The sequence below is a fragment of the Manis pentadactyla genome, chromosome 6 (genome assembly GCF_030020395.1).
Source record: "Manis pentadactyla isolate mManPen7 chromosome 6, mManPen7.hap1, whole genome shotgun sequence".
In the NCBI taxonomy this organism is placed as follows: domain Eukaryota; kingdom Metazoa; phylum Chordata; class Mammalia; order Pholidota; family Manidae; genus Manis; species Manis pentadactyla.
The window spans coordinates 125,350,799-125,372,160 of record NC_080024.1 but is presented as its reverse complement, the minus strand read 5'-3'; positions in this window follow the sequence as shown (position 1 = coordinate 125,372,160).

Below are 21,362 nucleotides of genomic sequence, written 5' to 3'. Positions count from 1 at the left end.
TATTTGTAATGGTCAAAACCTAGAAAAAACTTACATGTCTATCAACAGGGCACTGGAGAAACAAATGATGGTACATTTACAAAACAGAATGCTATGCTGCAGTGAAAGTAAATGAACTGTGGATACACATAACCCTATGGATAAATCTCAGAACACGTTGTGCTGAGGAAAAGAAACCAGAGGCAAAAGAGTGCATACTGAATGACACAATACCCTTTATGAGAAATTCAAGAACAGGCAAAGACATTAATGTTGATAAAAGTCAAAACAGTGGTTACCTTAGAAGGATGGCACTGATTAGAAAGTGGAATGAGAGAATTTCTGGGGATTTGGAATGTTCTATGTCTTGACTGGCAGGCAGTTACACAGTCATATATGTACATGAAAGTTCCTCTAGCTGTATACATTATATATGTACATTTACTGTATGTAAGTTATACTTCAATTAAAAGCAAACCATCCATGCAGTGAATCCTCAGAATGAGAGCCTCAGGAACCAGTCTGTGGAGGATTCAGGATGCTCTGTACCTACTAACTTGGGGATGTGCAGTTACCTCAGAACTGCTTAGATGAGCCTCAGGGGAGTAAGAGCTGTCCTTGGGGGTTCATATTTACATCTCATATCGGGATGGCTTATTGCTTCAGCCCATAGGACCTTCTCTGACTGCTCCATGTAAAATAGAGTGGACTGTGGCTCTGTATCCTCTAGTTGTCCTGAAGTCCTAAACACTTCCTGACTCATGGATACCCATTTGTGTATTTATAATTACCTGTCTACCTCACTTTACTGTGAGCTCCGTGAGAACATGTATATTTTGTTCTACTATATCCCCAACAGAGTTCATTACAGATGGATGTCGCTAATATACATTTAATAAATTAATGGGAGAATGAGAGAGAGAATGAATGAAACCACACATGCCTGATTAAGGGAACTGATTAGAAAGAAAAAGAGATTTTAGAGCAGGACATTTCATTGGTATTACTTTTCATCAAATCTGTTTGTGTCCAGGGGCCTGTGTGAGGTTTTTAGGGAAAAAGGGTATGTATACTAAATTTCAATCAACTAAAATCTCCCAAGTCTCTGGAATATAGAATATATTCTGGAAGGTAGTAGAAGTCAGAGTGTGGGAACACTCACAGCATTTAACTGAGGAACAAGGAGGGGATGCCATCTCTCCTTCCTGTCTCACCTACAAGCAGAGAGGTAGCTTGTGGAAACCACATCTATGAGAGTGTACGGAAGCATCCGCCAGCCACAGAGGCACGATTCAGAGCCCTGGAACCTGTCTCTGCAGCTCCTTTTCAGCCAAACTGAAAATTCTACCTGAACACAGATCAAGTCAAGATTTTTGTCTCTGAAGATGCCCTTTGTTTATGACTGAATACCATGCATATTCATCTTTAATGCACCCTGATTTAGGTTTTACTCTCTGTTTGCCTCCTGATCCACTGGGCTAGATGTGGTTGTAACTCTTGGCCTTGTAGGAGTTCTGACCCTCAAAAATACCTCCCTTACCTTTCCTGTCCTGAATGAACTAGGCAGTGACACTGGGCCTTAGTTTAGGCCTCTTGGGATTGAACCCCTTAGCTTGAGCTGGGCGATTGGTTCCCTTGAGACCCACAACCTCAAAGGGGCCTTGAGGTTCTCATGAAAATGGAAGGTCTACTGTGAAGTGGCGATGTGGAAATGTCAAAGGTATTAAGAAACCTGTCCATCAGGTATTAAAATAACCTCTCGTCAACCTGTAACACAATATAATTTCTCTGAAAGTGAGAAAGTTTACCAAGAACTCAGGACCTATAGATTTCTCTGAAACCAGAGGCAAAAAAATAAATTTGCTTTCATCAGTGTATAATTTTGTGTAAATAATGAAATTCCAAAATAAACTAATTAGAGCTACCACCCAAATGAAGTTGTAGAGCATTCATTGCCAGTTCACTAGGAATTTCCTGCATGCCTCTTCTTCTCATCCATACCTGTTCCCAGGTCATCACTGTTCTGCTTCATGTCATTATACCAGGGATTGCCTGTTCTTGAGCTTTAAATAAATTAATCCCACAGTATGTCTGGATTTTTTTCAATATAATATCTTTGAGAGTCATCCATGTGGTTACATGTATTGATATTTTGCTCATTTCATTGCTGTGTAATATTCCATATAGGACATATCACATTTTGTTTATTCATCCCTCTGAATATGGGCATTCATTTGGGGATATTATGAATAGTGCTGCGGTAAACATTCTTGTACAAAGATCTTTATGGAAACATATTTTCAGTTCTTTAAGAATGAAAACTAGGAGGAAATATTTGGGACATAGAATAAGTGCATATTTAACTCTGCTAGACATTCAATTAGTCAGGGCTCTCCAGAGAAATAAAATCAATAGTATATATATGTATGCCTGTAATACACACAGAGATCATCTATCTAAGGGGGCATTATTACAGGGGGTGTGTAAGTCTTGGTCCAAAGACACGAGAAAACAGGAACACCAATGTCTAAGAGCAGGAGAAAATTTATGAATGTCCCAGTTAAAACAGAAAGAAAGAATTTATCCTTCCTCTGCCTTTTTGATCTGTTTAGGCCCTCAACACATTGGATGATGTCTACCCACACTGGAGAGGGCCATATGCTTTACTTAGTTCACCAATTCAAATTCTAATCCCTTTTGGAATTACCCTCACAGACACATCCAGAAATAATGTTTTACCAGTTATCTGGAGATCTCTTATCCCAGTCAAGTTGACACATAAAATTAGCCATCACAACACTGAAAAAATGTTTCCCCAAATCCTGGCCAGTAGTGCATGACAGTGATACTTGCTCTGAATCCTCACCGATGCTTGGTGTTGCCACATATATGATTTTATAATCTTACTATAACAAATTACTGCAGTCAACTTTGCTTGAACAAAGGACCATGTACATTATAAGTAATGCTCCAGGCAAACCTGTACTTAACAGGTGAAAACTTAGGCCACTGTATTTCTCTTAATGTAAAGGTTAACTCACTTGCAGAATACAGAAAGTGGGGTGTTTTTTTTTTAATTTCCTTAAAGAACCACTTAAGGGGGATTCTAAAATGTACCGATCATCCAACACCTGTGAAAGCCAAGGTAGAGTCTTGTACTGGGAAGCAGATTCTGTAACTGGACCAGCCAACATGAGAGTGTGGAGGTAACAAAGCTTTCCTCATCTGCCCAGGGGCCTGGCATTTCCAAGACCTCCCAGTGGCCTGGGTTCCACACAGTCTACTTGCTCTAAACAGTGACCACTCATTGGATGAACCTATCTTTATATCTTGAATTCCAAAACTCTGTAAATCTCATCCCAGGCTCTGCTAATTCCTGTAGTGTTAGCAGATACTACTAAACGGCTAAGAACTGGGAAAGCTAGAATTGCATAGATGAAGTTTATTTTTTTCCAGCAAGTACAAATCAATGATGGACTATTTATATATGAAATATGATTATATAAATTCTAACTATTTGTTCTCTCTAACATATATTTAAACATAAAAATTAGAGCATGCATAATACATGAATAGATAAATATATGATCTGGTTAAGAAGAAATATATAATAGAAATGAGATGATCAAACACCCAATAAAATAATAAAATCCCATTCTAAAAGCAGTTTCACCAAAGACCACAATATGCTTCAGCCTGTACTCTTCCCCATGTTGTCAGGCCCAATGAAACCTTTCTCTGACAAGACTCTGTCAGCATAGATGCCATTTAGACCTTATTACCTAATTAAAGGCACTTTTATTTTCTTCAAAGCCTAGTTTCCTTTGACGTTCTGCAGAGCTTTCCTCAGATGAGCTCCCACACCCTCCCCACACTACAGAACATTATACAACACCGTCTTCACCTAATACTTAATACAAAAAATATGGGGTTTGGTTTGTAGTTAGTGTATTTGGTTCATATATTTACAACACAGTTGCCACACAATATTTTTTGCAGTCTGGCTTCACTCAACATGTAAAATTATAGCTACTTATTTCTTCAATTTCTCTTTCTGTGTCTCTGTGGCCTAATCTATGTACATTGCTTGAAAATGGAATAGCATTACAAAGACTTCTGGTAAAAGGAATGAAGAGAGAGTTTTTTTTCTCCTCCAACATAAAGAAAAGCAATAAAAAGTTTTAGCTTTGATGGAACTCACTGATATTGTATCAGATATTTCTATTATCTATCCCTAAATAACAAATATACTATGGCCTAAGGCATGTACATGCATTCTCATGGCACTGTGTATTTTGAGTTTTGACATGACACACAGATACACACAGTTTTTCCCAGAAAATGCTTATTTTTTTTCTAATTCCCTTTTGCACACATTATTTAAAATTCCCATAAGATTATCCCCATTTGGGGGAAAAATGGAATTACTCATATTCTTTCCCCATAATGCTAAAGATATGAGTTTCATGTAGCAAACACCTAGTTCACATTTGGCTAACTTAGGTGTAAAGTGCTTTAGAAGAGTTGAAATTGCTGTACTATAACACCTGTTGGAATGAAACCTACTCTTACTCTGCTATATCTTAAAGAATTCATAACTGTATCTAAGATAAAAGTTCCATAAGATAAAAATATACAAAGTATGACATGTCTATTATTTTTTAAGTAACCTAATTTTTATTATGCATTGAAATGCATAAAAGATGCCTGTATATATTCTAAATGATTAAGGGCAAATTGATTAGGAATCCAGCTTTTAGCCAGTGAAAAGTATTCCACAAACTTTTGTTGAATGAGCAATTTAATATCAGTATGTTGGCATATGTTTTATATATGAGAAATCAAATCTGTGAAAACTAGAAAACAGATGAATTATTAGTAACATTGATTGATCCAAATAGTAAATACTTTTAAAATCATATTTCTTGCTTCATGTTTATCTACAAATATTAGTCTAAAGTAAGTATGAGATTTATCAGGTCTTAATGTTATTTTAATCTTGAGCACATTCTGGCTCAACTTTGGAGGAATGACCCAAACTCAACAGAAGACCGTAAGTTCTTACTATCGTACTTTACATTATAGTAGGTCATCATAGTGTCCCTGCCAGATGCTCAGTGCTATTCCTTCTCTAAGAAATTGTCCTTGTCTATACAGGAGCCACCTTGCCCAAGAGATTACATCCACTCCTCTCCAGGCAGCCAGCAGCCAATGACAATGGAGTACGAAAGGCTGGTCCTTGACTCAGTGTGGGACTACTTTCAGCATAGTTCACACTCCATAGCTCCTTGTGTAATTAAACTGGACTCCGGCAAAGATCACATCCTTGAGTTAGTTCATTTCTTCTCCTAAGACAATACTCTTGATAAATCACTTTCACAAGAATTTTATGTTTCAGGCTCTGCTTCTAGGAACCTCAACCTGAGATAGTTGATACCAAAAATGGTCTTAGGAAGAGGACTAAATATTGAATCCTAGACTGATCACTCCTCAGCCTAAGGGCCAGATAGCAGTGAGAGCACCTGAGAGTGGTAGATGAACTATTGATAGTCCCTGGATTCTTTAGAAATCTATAGTGACTTGGAAGGAGATAAAAGCAGAAGAGATGCATTTGATGGTGTAAAGTCCTTGACATTCTATAGACATGGGAAGATAGGAACTATAAGGACTCTAGAAATGGGTGACTTAGTGCTATTAATGCACTGATGAGACAAACATGACAGTCAGACTGAATAATCAGCAACTTAAAGCATTTAATGGAACGCCCAGGTCCTGTAGCTGAAGAACAGAGAGAACTAAAGACCAGGCAAAGGACTTAATCATAAAATTGACATAACTTCTGAGAAGGGTGGTTTTCAGACTAAGAAGAACTGTATATTAAAATCAAGGCCAAAGATAGTGAAGAAATGCAATCCTGAGACTTATGATAGGAATATACAGGTAGATGCACTTAACCCCTTAAATCTCCAGACTGCCCTGAACACTCTCAGCCTGAAGCCAAAATCTTTGCTGGAATATGCATTTTTCTCCTTTTTGCTGGGGACTATGCAGAGCCCTCAAATGAGGTAGGCCTTACAAGAGGAATGTTGGCCAAATTCAAGACTTTATTTTTACCCTTCCTCTTGGCTACAGATACATAAGTAATATCAAATGTTCGCATCATTCAGTGAGGAAATGTTGGGTCTCCTAAGGGAGAAGGGAGATGATGTATCAAATATCTTTCAGTGTGTGTATTACATATGTGAGTGGATTCTGCAGGGTCCAGAGGGAGATAAGGGAGTGCATTATTTACCATGGCACAAGATTCAACACTTTTCATGGGCCCTGGGAGAAGTTTGGAAAAGTGATGGTACTTATTAATTACAGAAGAGATGCATGAATGGCTATGGCAAACTGTTGCATACAGAATCAAATTCTCAGAGAAGAGGGCATGCTGAAATGGTTTTAGTGTATAGGACTGGAATACCTAACAGTTGACTGTCCCCTTGAGGGTAAGAGCACCTTTTGTTTATCAAGTTGATTAGAAATTTCACTAATGAGGGGCGTGTCCAACCTTGTTGAGAAAGTCAGTGATTATTGTTCTCTGTCAGGCTGGAATCAATATAGGAGATGTCACAGGAATGAGCTCCTTAAATAATAGCATAATGGCCATAGGAGCCTGGAAAGCAGACAAGGTGGTGGCACTTAACCATCAGAGAGCAAGGTGGGCCTAACACAATAGGCCATGAGGGCAGAACGGCAACCAGGGAGCCTGGCCACAGGGGTCTACAAAGATGGTTAATATAATATAATCACTTTGTTCTTTTCAATACTCATTGGAAGAGGATCAGAAGCAGTTTGTAATCAGATGGGAAACACAACAGTATGCTTTGTCTCAGGGCTATGTAAGGTGTCTTGCTCTCTTTTACAGTCTGAAGGGACTTGGCTGGATGTTTTGGAGAACTTTTCAGTAGTTCTTTGTCAAAGACACCACATCAATTAAACCTGATGAGTGAGAAGTAGAAAATATGCTAGGTTTTTAGAAAAGACACATGTGCTCCAATTGGTGGGATATAAAGCCTAGCAAGGAGCCTGATACATCAATGATGTGTTTAGAGGTACAAGAATATTGAACATGTAGGGACCTCCCTTCCAAAGTATTGGCACCTTTCAGCTTGCACCTTCTACCACCAAGAAAGAAGCACAGTGTTTGGCAGGCCTCTTTGAGTTCTGGAAGCAGCACATTTCATACTTGGGAATCCTGCTCTGATCTTGTTATTAAGTTGCATGGGAAGTTGCCAGTTTTGAACAGAATAGAGAATGAGAGAGTATTGGGCAGTAGATCCAGACTTCATGAAGCAGATTTGTCACTTGAGCCGATAAGCCTGAGAACCCATAAAACTAGAGGTGTACTGAATAGAGAAGTATGCCTCATTAAGCCTCCAGCAAGTTCCCAAACTAGAATCATGGAACAGACGCTTTGGATTCTGGAGCAAGGCAGTGCCATTAGCGGCAGAACTGTAAACCATTAGAAACAGTTTTTAGTGTGTTACTGGGCCCTGGGATAACTGAGCATTTGAACATGGGACGTCAAGTGACCACACAGCTAAAGTTGCCTACTATGTGCTGACTATTGTCAAATCCCAAATTTTATAAGTTCAGGGAAGTCTAGCAGAAATGTATCATAAAATGGAGATGGTACATCTTGAAATTAGGCTCAAACAGATCCCTCCAATGTGATATCATCCCTTCTAGCCAGCCTTGGATACCAGCTGATTACTTCTCCTGGGGAAGGATAACATTTCAAATTAAGTTTTGACAGTTGTTTATGGCAAGGATTTGCCTTTCTTGCCCACAGCATCTCAGCTATCACCACTATCTGAGGATTTAAAAAACATGAGATCCTGCTTAACAGTACTTCAGACCAAGGGCCCACTTTATGGCCAAAGAGGAAGCAGTGGGCCATAATCTTTGGACCCATCTCTCCTACCAACACCACACCACCTAGAAACTGTCAGTGTCATAGAGCATTGGAATAACCTCTCAAAAAATGCATCTGAAAATAACACCCTGTAAAGAGGGGGTGCCATTCTCCAGGATATATGTTGAATCAGTAGCCTTTATTAGTGCTATTTCCCTGATGGGAAAATACATTGGACTGGAAAACAAGGGGTGAAAGTAAGGTGCTCCTGCTTATTAAGGTGCTTCAGTTACTCACTTTAGGAAATGGGCTCCCAGTCACTACCACAGTAGGTCCAGTAGCAAGATGCTTCCACCAGCAAATGCAATGCAGTAAGGATGTCGATAAGCTTAAAGCTGTAGTTGTCTCAAGTTTGACCTCCTCCTCTCAGTAAATGAGCAAAACCAAAAAGGAATATTTGACCTTATCATGAGGAGATAGGACTTCTGCAACATGATGAGAGCAAGAGCAGTATGTCTGGCATGCAAGTGACCTGTGTCCTATAACTATAAATGGGTGGAAATACAACCATAGCACAAGGAGTATGTGGTATCAGGGAGTCACTTCCCTCCTGGATGAAGGTCTGAACCACTCACCAGGCTACCCACCTGCCCAGTAAGTTCTGGTGAGGATGTGGAAAGTCTAGTTGGGTGGGAGAGATGATAAGCCTTGTTAGTGCCTCAGAACCAACTACAACAGCAATTCTTCCCACTCTTGCAAGTTTTCCCAGAAATTGTGACCAATCAGTCTCCTAAATTAGCTGTTCCTGGATGATGTGAACTTAATGTGAGAAGTAAGAGGATCTGAACAGTACAAGGGGTGAACATTAGTGTTTTCTGATTTCACCCCACTAATATTTCCTTAACCTGGCAGTGCACCCATTTCCCAGTACATCCATCCCCTAGCAACAGTGGTATCTGCTGATAACCGCTCAGATTCCCTCTTTTGATAACTGTCCCTCTATTGAAAAAGAGCTACCTCTCACCTGGGAACCTCATCCGGGAGGTAACCACGCCCCCCATCCTCACCCTCACTGGGCTACAGTCGGCAGGCAATGACCCATTAGCACAGTTGTAAAAGAAACCAGCCCACATACCCCAGAATGATTCTCCGGATTCCCTGTGAGTAAGGCTGAAGCCATCTCCGCTAAAGAAAACATCTCTGCTTAGCTATCTTCTCCTTTTCTGTCGCTTGTCTGGTACCCTCTTCTTAGTGCTCATTCTCAAAACTTTTTTACTAGAATCCGCATCTAGACATTGCCTCTTGGAACTGAACCTAAGAGATGCATTTATTGAAGCAAACTCAAAATGAGGATCGAATGTTGGCCATACTTTTCTCTCCTAGACTGGATAATCTTATGGTCTCCAAGCATCAAACATGTAAAAAGGAATCCACCATTTTGTTATATATGAGAGAAACAGCAATAAAATACTCTTTCCTATGTCAGGCACTTAGAGAATAAGTCCAGAGACACTCTTTTCATCCTTGAGAAAGATGGTGTCTACTTGGGCAGCTAAAATTATATATAGAAATTACTAAATTTAATGAACATAATTGACATAAGCCTTTTTACTCTCTAGATACATATCACTCAGAGAGTCTAGAAAATAGTTTTTCTAGATTACAGAGAGTTTATGGGTAAAACATTAACATTAAAATCATAACCAGTTTGGATGGGAGTCCATAAATTTTTATTACAGATTTGCATGCTTTCTTAGACAGAGGATATTGAATATTATTTCAGCTCTTCTTGATGACTCAAAGTTACTGCTATTAATGGCTATTACTTCTGGAACGGACTATAACAGTGACGCCTCTGACACTGCTTAGATGTGTTTGGATCTGTACCAAATGAAATCACAACACCTTTGTTTTGAGTCCTTATGTCTGATTTTCAATGTGTTGCTAGCTCTTTCCATTCCTTTACAATGTCACATGTCTCTATTTTGAGTGTATCCACTTGTAGCTGTTCTTGTTTCCCTTTCAACCTGTTATTGTTAGTATTTTATTGGCATGGAAATTAAATAATAATAATAATTATTATTATTGAAATGCTTGCTATGTATCAGGCAATATCTAAGCACCTTACATGAACTCATTAAATCTTTACAAACTGATTAGTATGTTTTATAAATTAAGAGTACTTGTACTCTTAATTTGGTACTCTTTTGTACATGTGACTAAACTTCAGTGTGTGAACTTACTAATGTTTATTTTATTACTCCGAAAACTGATTTTTGTGTCCTCCTAGATTTTTAGCTATACATTGGATAATAAGAGTGGTTAGATATTCAGAGATAGTTGAGTTTTAGTTATGCCTATAAACATGGGAAATTATGTGACTGAGACTAAGAATGTAAAGATGTTGGAATATAAATCACATTCAAGTGAGGTATTGGAGATCTGCTTGTGCAATGAGAGAATAAAGGACATTCTGTGCAAGAAATCATTTTTATGACCCTGCATAGTGAATAGCAAGTTTACAAAGTAAACCATTTAACAATCACAGACAAAAGTTACCAAATAAGTCTCATTAGTTCTATTAATTCTAAAAAGATGTCCTCTCATGTGGGTCATAGTCATTCTAAAGTGGACTTCTTCTGGTTTTTAGTAATTCCTACAGCTTGCCCAGAAATTTCTTAAATGTAACCAAAAAATCAACCATGTTTCTGTGATTAGCTTATAGAGACTGGATATTCTTAAGCCTTTAGATGTGTCTTTTAGATGCATATAAAATATGCATTCCAACATTTGCTTTGTTCCAGCTGGAACCTGTTCTGATAGCCTGACCTCCTCATTCTCACACATCTTTGAAAACAGGGAGGTGGCCGAACCAGAGTCATTGATCTTTCCTCTCCCTTTATTAGTGTTCCAGTAAAAGTAATATAGTACCTCCTGTATTATCCAATAAAACATATCTAAGTTTCCTCTCTGGTTGAGTTCCTACCTCTTCCTCCAGGGGATGCTGGATTAGTGTCTTTTTGGCCTCCCATTAATTTAAGGCATTCTTTTCATACATGTGTATAACACTCCCTAAAGTATTATTGGTTTATAAATTATACTTGTTGTTTTGGGGCAATAAATGGAATGATGAATGAGCACTTTGTTCAGTCACCTTTTTATTCATGAAAGGCAAAAACAAATATTCTAAAAACATTTATCTATATCAGGAATAGGCCATAAACCTTTCAAAAATGCTCCAAGTAATCCAGAAAGGAGCAACTAATTACTGTCATAACAAAAAAGATTCAACAGCGCTAAATGCTCATGGAACCATAGAATGTCAGAGATGGAAAATCAACTCCAGCTCTCTCCTTTTACAGATTGGAAAATAAAGCTTTTGAGAGGATATGCGATTTACACAGTCACCCAGTCATGGATGGCATCAATCCTAAGCTCCATGTCTCCTGACTGAATTAACTGCAACTTTATGAGGTCATAGGTGTTGGGGTGGGAACTATAAGAATAGTATAGGCTTCTTTACTCTCTTCTGAATTTATTCTCCGTACAGATGTCTATCTGTTAGAGTGGATCAGAACCTGGAAGGAAAAGAAGCCCTAAAGTGACAACTTGATTCAGAGCAAAAACACCCTATAAGTTTTCAATTTTGTAAAAGTACCCTGAAAGTTATTTCATCTAATGAAACATGACAATTTATCTAAGGATATGACTGCACATTCCCTGGCTCCTATCAGAAATGGGCTTAAAGCTGGGGATAGGAAGAGAAGAGATGGCTTTTTATGCAATGTTGGAAGAGAAAAGGTTCCTTCCTCCTCAAAGCTGAATTCCAAAATAAAGACTTTAGATTGCTACCAATCTCTATCTGCACAAACACTAACATGTCACTTTCACATATCATATTGAAAAAAATCAAGAATAATAATCCTTCAACATTCCAACAAGCACAGGATTCTGTATGCTTGGACAATGTAAAGCAGATGTGACCTAAATCAATATCCTATGAAAGGGTGGCTAATAGCACAGGGCTCTTGGCTTTGGCTCTATCACCTCTGCCACAAGGTGCTACCATATCCCATTTCCCATCTTGGACCAACAGCTTTTCATCTTTTTTCTTAACTCTTTATTTTGAAATAATTTAAGACTTACAAAGAACATACAGAGAAATTGCACCTAGGTTCCTGACCTGACATTTTTTAATCATATCATTTTATATGTACATATGTTTATACATTATTGTCATTTTTCAATCAAGAGAGAGTATGTTGCAAATACAATGCTCTGTTACTCCTATATATGTGTGTATTTCTTATGAAAAAAGATACTTTTCCTATGAATGTTTCCTACAAACATATTAATAAAGAAATTAACAATATTTATAAAAGACTACCACATAACATCCCATTCTTCATAAGTATATTTCTTTCCTGTGTGAACAACAGACATATAATATTATATATATAATATTATAATAACTAAATATATATACTTAATAATATATAATTATAATAAACAATTATATATAAGTATACTGTATGATATTATATTTATAATTAATTATATATAATTATATAATAAATTTAATAATATATACTATAAATATAATAAAGGGAACATATATATATGTTCCCTTTGTATAGAATTTAGGAGGTTTAAAAAAAGTCTGTCTTATTAACCAATGTATCCACCAGGAGTGTATACTCTTTATGAATTTTATGAAGACAGAATCTATGAACAGCTTATTAACTATCATATCTATAATATATTAGTGGTTCAGTAAAAGTTTTTAATAAATCAATGGAAAGTTTAAAAAATGTATACATTTGTTATGAATCTAGGAAGGATAGTCAATTAACAGATGCTGAAATTAAGATTGAAAACACAGGAACAAATTAATACAATGATAGTTATCAAGTAAAAATGGCAGTCTGGACAGCATGCACGGGTTTGAGGAAACTTAACAATTTACATGAAATAAGTTTTGGAGATTTGCTTGATTGGTGCTTACTGTGTTTGCCAGAAAGCAAGAGAACTCTCATGTCACATCTGATTAAGAATTAATGGATTTGATTAGTCCACCCAGTGCTTATTTTGTTGGGCAAAGCAAATCTGGAGCATGAAATTCAGCTGAAAGCTCCACTGTATAGACTGGGCGGAGAGCTGACAAATCAGAGGGACAGACAGAACAGCCTGGTGGTATGATGGGACGAAAGGGTGCAAGAGTCCAGGATATAAAGTGTGGAGTACAGGAGCTTCAGCATGGCTGCCCTGAAACACTGCAGCAGTGCTATTTGATTGATTGATTGACTGTTTGATTTGGGCTCCAAAAGGCAGAACTCTTACCAGGGTTAAAAATACATAGCCAGGCAGACATTAGCATGATACATGGCAGACTATCAACAGAGGCACTAAAACCAGAAGTATCTACTTGGAGAACTGTCAGTGGAATGATTCCACTGGGTGAAAGGACACTGATCTTCAGTCACCTTAGCAACAGAGGAATTTGTAAAAGTCTAAATAGGGTGGCACAAGTAATGCTTTATCCCATCCCTGTCACTTCCTCATCTTATGTAATAGATGTCATCGAGGTTTTGCAGTTTTGTCCAAATTGTATGGCCCAGTTCTGTGTGTTCCACTGCCAGAATTTTGTCTCTTTTCTGAGACTTCATTTAGGGATAGAGAAGAGCAAATTCCCCTTGAGCAGGCATTGTCTGCCCTGGCCTCTCCCTTTCTTTTCTAGTAAATTTATATGCCAGTGTATACATAGGGTGAATATACATGAACCACCAAGTTAGTATGTTTCCAATTGTGATTGCCTTGTTTTAAAATATGTGGTTGTATGGGCCATCAGTAAATCAGGGAGAACAAATGCTGATTGGATAGCTTCCATTTGCTGAGTAATTCAAGATACTTTACATACACATTTTCATTTGATCATCAAATAATTGTGAATCTTAAAGAGGAGAATTTTGAAGATGAGAATCAGAGTTTAAGATGTCACATCCTCATTGACCTACCTCAACATGATCTGTCCAAAAGACATTATTTTTCTCTAATTATATAAATGGGAATAAAGTTCTGGAGATAGTTTCTTTGACAAAGACACACAGATATTACATGGTAGAGAAAGGATTTGAAGGTTTCCTATTTCTAAAGATATATTTAGATAAAGAATTATAAAGAGAGTTTTCCGGGTGAAATGAAATGAGATACGCTTATGAAATTCCCTTAATTATTTTACTATTGGCCAAAATTTCCACTGTTAGTACTGCACTGTTTTGAGTTAGGAAAAAATATTTCCTAATAACATGCAAATGTCCCTGAGAGACACTGTATATCAATGCTTTTTATTTGAGGTTAGAGTTTAATAAAAAGAGAGAAACGTAGAACACAGACCTAAACATAAGTCTGGCACGGATGACCAGTGAATCTGGGTAGCCAGAAGGAATAATTCAACATGAGAATTTGGGGTATGCCAGTGATTCCAGAGGAAGGGAATAAAAGAGTGCCAAAGGACAATTTGCCATCCTTTACAATCGCTAAAGATGAGTCTTTGCAGAACTGTGTGCTGACGGAGCTCCATAAAGTCTTTTTGATGTTGTTGATATTGAAAAACATGATTTAACTCCTTGCATGTATCTTTAAGGGTGAAGGCACATTAATAAATTGAAAGTTTCATGAATAAAACTGTCTTTGGAATTATCTACCTTATTTGTGTGAATACACTCAGTGAATTTACAATGATTAATGGCAATACGATGAACACCAAAGCACATAATAATGATTTGCTACTTATTATAAAACATTGCCAATATTTTGTACGCCCAAGCACCACAACATGCAAGAAATTCAATGAAACCTTTTTAAACAAGCCATGGGGAAAGGGAAGAGCAGATCAAGCCACACACACACACACACACACACTGTCTCTAGGGACAGAGACCTCTCTTCCACCATAAATTGATTGCTTTGGCACCCATGAAAGGCAGCAGGGGCAGTTAGAGGACTGCATAAATATATGAATGTCACAAGGGAGAGAGAGACAGAAGTCTGCCTCAAAGGAATATAGTGTTTCTGAGCCCTTGAGATCATAATGACAAAACTTCCTTCAGATTAATAAGTTGTAAATTCTGGATAGCTGAAAACAATACTGAAAAACAAACAAAAAGACTTTCATGCTTTCAGAATAATTTGAAGATGTGTAATACCCTAACTTCAAAATAACTGAAATTTTTTTAATGTGTCAAAGCTCAGCAAGAAGTCTCTCAGATACACTTCTACTAGAAAGCTTTGTGGCAAGTGAGTAGCAGGCCAAGAACACCTGTGGGGAAGGGAGAACAGGGTAGCTAATTATGGGAATAATGTTTACACAAAGGCACTGACAGAAAGCTTAAGTCCACACTATGTGTAAGATTATTAAACATTAAAAAATGTCTTGATAGATCAGAGCACAGTCTAACAGTCTATTGGAAGGGGACTTAAAAATGTGCATGACTTGCAGTAAAAGTCTTCAAAATACATAATTTCTGGGTGACTAAAAACAAACAAGAAAGGAAAGGAGAGGAGCCCTTTGGAAATTGAGTGGTAAAGGTTAAAAGATGTAAACAAGAGACTCAAGGTCCTATAAGACCAAGAAAATAAAAACAAAAACATTAGAGGACACACATATCATTCCCCAATACACACACACACACACACACACACATACACATTTATTAAAGAATATGGACTTTGCCACAGTGAAAAAAAGAAAAATCCTCTAAATTGCTTTAATACAGGAAAAAAAATCTAATAGATGTGCAAAGTCATTATTTTAAATAATGAGAAAACAAAATTCAACACATCTGATTAATGAAATTCCTCATGAACAAACACCCATATACCAGAAGAAACTGTAAGGTAACACTCAAATTAACTTAGATGTTCTCAAACATTTTGGGATATGAAAACCATTTTGAATAAGAAGTTCAAATTGAAAAACAGAAATCAGAAAATAAAAGGAGAAGAAAGAAAGGAAAGAGAAGCTGTTTTGAACTCAGAAAAGAAATGGAAGAGAAAAAAAAAATTTAACCCAGAAATAAAGACTTACTTGTAAGATGTTCCAAGACTAACAGAGCCAAAAGAATATTTAGTAAGTGTCATTGAAAGAAGCCAATAAAACATCCAAAACAATGAAATGGTATAAAAGACTGAAAGAAAAGGTCCAAAGAAAAAATGATAAAAATTAAGAACAGGCAAAGAAGAATAACTTTTACATACTTGGAGTCCCTAAAGAGAAAATAGCACAAAACAATGTAGTAGTACTAATATTCAAATGTATAATCCAAGAAATTAATCCATAAATAAAGGAAGACCTGAATCTGTAGAGGCACATACTGAAAGGGTACATAGGTACATAGAGAAATTAGCCTAGAAGGGTGAACTATGGGGTGTCTGTCTGTGGAATAGTACACAGCTATAAAAAAGGAAGATTTTTTTTGTGTGTGTGAACTGATATGGAGTGAATCCAGGCTATATTTTAAAGTGAAAAAAAAAATGGAAGAAAGGTGTATCTCTGACTTTCTATATTTTATGTGAGAAACATATACAAACACACACATATACAAACACCTGATCCTTTATGCAAAAATTAAATATAGAAAAAACAATCCATAAATTAAAGAGATTCATTACCTTAAGAATATGTGAGGAAACAGGTTTGACATAAAGAATAAATGAGATTAATGTACAAGAAATACTTTTCTCTGAGTACATCTTTTGTATCATTCTGGCATTTAGAAAAATGTTAATATTTCACATAATCAAAAATAAATAAATAAATAAAAGATCAAGAAGGATCTAGGGAAATTAAAATAAAATCAACTATAACAAAAGAATCTAACTTTATCCTAACTAATCTGACCATTACAAAGAGGATGGGGAAAAAAGAACTAACCTAAGTAATTTTGGAAAAAGTATTGTTATCTGTTTTACTGCCTAAGGCTAAGAGAATTGTATACAAATATTGTTTTTGAGTTAGTAAATTCATTTTTTACAATGGTATGGCTAAACTTTTGAAAGTACCTTATGTGTATTAAAGGATTCGGAAAATAAGTAAATATATTTATGTGAATACTGAGAGCCATGTGTTTCTCTTTTGGAAAAGGAATTACAAATAAGTAGAGGGAAAAAACTAGCATGAATTCTCTGGTGGTGGATTGGTATAGGATGTATGTATGAAGTAAATGGTTTTCAATACATATGCAAATAGATAGCTAAGAAATAGATGTGTGTGCATGTGTGTGTATATAATAGGTGTATTTCCAATATACATATCTTCTTTTCTTTAGGAGGGCTTAGAACAAATGACACTCAAGTGCAACAAAAACACCTAGTGTCCAGATTTTAATTTCTAAATACTATTGTCTATTAAAACAATAGAATGGGTAATTGAAGGGCTGGGGCATCCAAAGAAAAGTCGAGTCTAAAATATCTTGAGGTGGCAAAATGTAAAGAAGTGCTCAAAAAACAGAAGATATTTTAAGAAGACACACGAGCAATTCAAAAGGAACTTTCAGTGGTCAAATCTATTACAATGTAAGTCCCCCAAAATAAATATTGATAGTAACAGATTATATTCTTCAAAATAAAATAAATTTCCTTGACTCCATACTTGTATAAATAACTAATTGAACAAGTTAGAAAAAACAAGGGAGTAGGAAGTTTTTCCTTACAGTAGAATGGCAATTAATAAACATAGTAGGATAAATATCACAGAAAATCACCATTTGGAAAACATCAAATCATCCTTTTTTGATAGGAATTGATCCTAAAATCTGTAAACAAAAGTGTGATGAGAAATAAGATATTTTCATAGTCTCAGTGTATCCAAGAGATACTTATTAGGGAGTAAAAGTAACATCATTTTGAAAATATCTGACCATCAACTTAACCAGGTGACCAAAGTTAGTATCAGCCGACATGGGCATCATGCGCCTTCCGGTGTGAGTCATGAGGACACAGCATCCCTGCTGTAGCATTTCTGCTGCAAATTCAGAGCCTGCTTTTAAACATAAGGAAACATCAGATAAATCCAAATAGAGGGCACATACTACAAAATAAGTATAAAATAACTGTTAAGTACTTATGGAAAATAACAAATTTGTAAAAGTCTAAGTCTGAGGAACTGCACTAGATGGAAAGATATTAGGAAATATGACTGCTAAATTCAACACGTCATCTTGGACTGAAACCAGGAACATAAAAAAGAACATTAGTGAGACAACTGGCAAAACTTGAAAAGGTATGTAGGTCAGTTAATAGTATGAAATCAATGTTAATTTCCTGATGTTGATAACTGAACTATGTTATGGAAGATGTTAGTTAACATTTGAGAAAACTGGGTGAGGCACACACAGGGATTCTCTGTAATAATTGTGGAACATTTTTGTGTGTCTGAAATTATTTTCAAATTAAAAGCTAAAAAAGATTAATAATTGTTGGAGATATTTTTTCTATTGTTTACCTAGAACATCAATTTTGAAACAGGATTCCAACAAAAGTTTAAAACCACTCTCTCACACTCAACTTTAGCACATAAAAGAAACTGCAAGTCAATTTGGCATGACTGAAATAAAATACATCATAGTCTTTATATATGTCTCCACAAAGTAGTCATTAACTACAAAAAGAAGTAGATATACCAGGAGGATTCCACCTTTCTCTGATGATTAGTGATGTGGAGCCTCTTTTCATGTGTCTGTTAGCCATTAGAATTTCTTCTATGGAAAAGTGTCTGTTCAGGTCCTATGCCCATTTTTTGATCAGGTTGTTTGTTTTTTGAGTGTTGAGGTGTATGAGTTCTTTATATATTTTGGATGTTAACCCCTTATCAGGTAAGTCATTTATTCTCCCATACTGTAGGATGCCTTTTTCTTCTGCTGTTGACATCCTTTGTTGTACAGAAACTTTTTAGTTTGATGTAGTCCCACTTGTTAATTTTTAATTTTGTTTCCCTTGCCCAAGGAGATGTGTTCAGGAAATAGTTGCTCAGGTTTATATTCAAGAAATTTTTGCCTATGTTTTCTTCTAAGAGTTTTATGTTTTAATGACTTACATTCAGATCTTTTATCCATTTTGAATTTACTTTTGTGTATGGAGGTAGACTGATCTGCTCTTTTCTTATAAAGCTTGTCTTCCCATTTGGTTACAAACTACTGAAGTCAGGGACCAAAGTTCACCATGTATCTTGATAACAGTTATTAGCTTGCCACACTAGAGCTGTATAATCTCATTCCAGTGAAACTTTCAGAGTTCCCACTATATGCCAGTGAGCAAGGCTGGGCAGTGACCAGAGGTCCTGCCTGTCCTGCTAAAAAAATGTGAAGCTTTGGTCCTTCAGTGAGCCTAATCACCACCAATACAACTCCATCTCTCAGGTTTTGTGTGTGTGTGTGTGTGTGTGTGTATTTGTTTCATTTCCCATACCTTAGCAGAGAGATAGAATTTGTCTTTGTACTGATTAAACCCACTTACTGTCCCTTCCAAATATGCTTTTGACATTGTCACAAGACTTTTTGTGTCCAGGGCCGAATCTGCTATACTACCATGACCTCTGTTCACATCAGGATGTCTCTGCTCCCCAGCCCTGCTCCTCGTTCCTCAGTCTTTTTACTCATCCTGCTAATAAGTGAATGCTTTTTCTATCACAAAGTAGTCTATGTTAGTATGGTAGAGAATATACAAATTAATTTATGCAATAGTCTTAGCTACCAAAAATAAAGCTCAAAATCTTAATTGTGCATAAAATTACTTTTATATAAAATAAAAATCTATGTAAAAACACCTTATTTAAAATAAGTCCCTTTCAGTTATCCTATAAAGAAGAGGTAGGGTAGAGTGAGAAGACAAATGGTATTTTCAAAAATATTAAACTCACCCAGTAGATATACACTCTTCACTCAAAGTGCGTAAGGTTTCCTGAGGACGATTTCTGTTATTCTTCAGACTGTTTCACATTTTGCAGTAAAAATCAGGGAAGGGCCTATAGTAGGAGAAAAGGAGGAAGATTCAGAGCAAGATTCAGCAACCTTTGTTCTTTTCCACCTATTCATTCAATCCTATCACATGAAAGAGCCAGGAACTTTATTTTACTTCTAACTCTCAGAATATAACCCCGATAAAAGTAATGACTACTTAATTTACAATTTACAAGGCTTTGACATGTATGATATCAATTAAACCCTACAAGGTGAGGATCTTAACTGAAGTCATAAAAATTAGATTGATTCAAAAAAAAAAAAATTAGATTGATTCATATTCTAGGGTTTCAAGAAGTGAACTCTATGGTTCCCAAACTGCACGTTTGGATCACCGGGGGAATGTCAAAATCCACTAATGCCTGTGTTCTGCCCCCAGAAATTGTGCTTTGATTGGTCTGTGGTATCTCCTGGGCCTCGGAATGTTTAAAAGATCTCCAGATAATTCTAATGTGCAGACAAGTTACTGAGTTTCCCAAGTTGCACAAGTAGGAAGGAATAGGACTAGGCTGATTTCGGGACTCTTGGTGTCTAGTCTAGCCTTTTCAACATGAGCAATGGTGATGTGAGAAACAAGAAAACTGGTAGGAAACTCAGTAAGCCAAAGTGTTTCACTATATTTTTGTGGAGTTTACATTTCAGTGGCTAGTGGTATGTGGAAATGGGTTAGTTGCTAGTGATAGAAATGTATGAGGGGGAAGATGATACCCTAAGGGAGGAGGTGGGAGAGGAGTGCACACGGCCATCCTCAAAGAGAGAGAAAAGCAGAGTGACACAGGGGCCGGCACCTGTCACGTGGACCTAAGGCAGAAAGCCAGGCTGCTCTGCCAGAGTCAGGAATCTGATAGCAACTGTGACTGATAGTCTTTCTGCCTCCCATAGAAGGAGATGGAAAGCATTTCTCATCAAGCAGGAGAGAAGAGGTTATTGGATCCAGCAATGTGAGGTAGAAATCAAAGTTGGCCAGAATTTCCCACTTATGACAGGGATGGAGTATGAAGCATGTCTGTGGGCATGTGCCAGAGGCATCAGCCTATAATGATCATCATAAAAAAAAATTCACTTTGCTAATTCAGAAATACGGTGCCAATTACCTTGTGTTTCTATTTCAGTGTTTTTACACTTGTTTCCTTTATAGTTAGAGAAACTTAATTAGGCTAGTCTAGTTTCTACTAAAATAAACAGCATTTGAAAGCAATGCTAATGCTAACCAATCTGTGCTAAGTATTTTTGCAATGCATATGGGCAAACTCAGCCCTTTTTGAAACCAACGAATGCATGGCATATTGCTATTTAGAGGAAGAAAATGTCTTATTTTATCTAACTTTTCAAACCTTTAATATGCTACCCAAGAAGTTATCTGGTTTTGCAAATAACAACAAGTAAAAACAGAAGAAAATAAACAGTAAACACGATCATGTAATATCTGCAGCTATCTCCCACTGTCACGGAAAATCATCGTACACATG